This window comes from Aplysia californica, unplaced genomic scaffold (assembly GCF_000002075.1).
Source record: "Aplysia californica isolate F4 #8 unplaced genomic scaffold, AplCal3.0 scaffold00561, whole genome shotgun sequence".
In the NCBI taxonomy this organism is placed as follows: Eukaryota; Metazoa; Mollusca; class Gastropoda; order Aplysiida; family Aplysiidae; genus Aplysia; species Aplysia californica.
In genome coordinates, this window is record NW_004797831.1 from 366762 (window position 1) to 367984 (window position 1223).

Here is a 1223-nt window from a genome sequence, read left to right on the forward strand (position 1 = left end):
GGCTCTCGTGGCCTGGAGGTTAAGGTGTTGATCTGTTATTCAAAGGCCCCGGGTTCGAATCCTGGTACCGATCGAACATTTTTCTTCTCTATATTTGTTGTTTCCTTTCACCCCCTTTCCTGCTCTAACAATGTTCTGTCGTCTGCTTTCGTCTCCCCTTTCTGCCCCCACCCCCTCACTTCCTTTGCCCCCCTCCTCTGGGCTCCAAGCTCTTTCTGCAGTCTACTGCTACTTCTTGACTCTTTCTTACTGCTGTCTTTCAGCCACACCCCTGATCTTCTGGAAGGAATGATCTACACCTAGCCTTCTCACTTCTCGGACGAGGACGAAAAATCTTGGAGGGCCCGTGTGAAAGTTGCGTACCTTAAAGATTTCATGGTGGTCTAAAATCAGTGAGAGGCCGCCACCTGGGAGAAAATCCAAACTTTCCTACCAACTGAAAAAGTTTCAAGTTAAGTGTTCCGCACGCTCATAATAATATGACCGTAAAGCACTTACGGAAAAAAGGAGAGATAATATGAGTTTCCCTCAAGGAGCTCAAATTGTAACCTCCTAAAAGGTTTCCTTAGATCGTAGTCCTCCTACACTGACACAAACAGGTATGACAATGCTTCCTCTGCAAGGCCCTTTCATGAGTGTTGCCAAACTGAACAACAAAAACACAGCAACGAAATGTGCGTGCAGCCATTCGGGGAAAAATTGTTATGATAGATTTTACATTCTACGTTTACATGCATAATAAGGTTCTTATACAAAGCCAGTGTGCGCGCGAAACGACTAGCTTTTATATTGGGCTCCTGTGGCGTTAGGTGAAGGTCGTGGAGCTTCTCGGGTGTCAGAATGTGAGACGACATTAAGCGAGGCGTTGCTGGATCAGTGGCTTTTTTGTGCTGTTAAAAATGTTTTTATTAAACAGGTTTCTTTTATGTTTGTTGTTGTTGTTTGTTTTTTTTTTTATTTCAATTTAACGACCGTTTACTAAATTCCAGGCACATAAATTAGGCTATCAATTGGAAAACAGCTAGCAGGGCTAAATTCCGATGAAGAACCCGTATAGAAAGATCCTTTAGAAAATTTCGGACCCTTCCCGGGTTCAAACCAACACTTCATTCAATAGGTCCCCGGTTCGAAACCTGAGAGTGACCGTAAATTTTCTTTTCTAAAATTGTCTTCTTTCACCTCCTTTCCTGCTGTGTAACCATGTTCTGTCGTCTGCTTTCGTC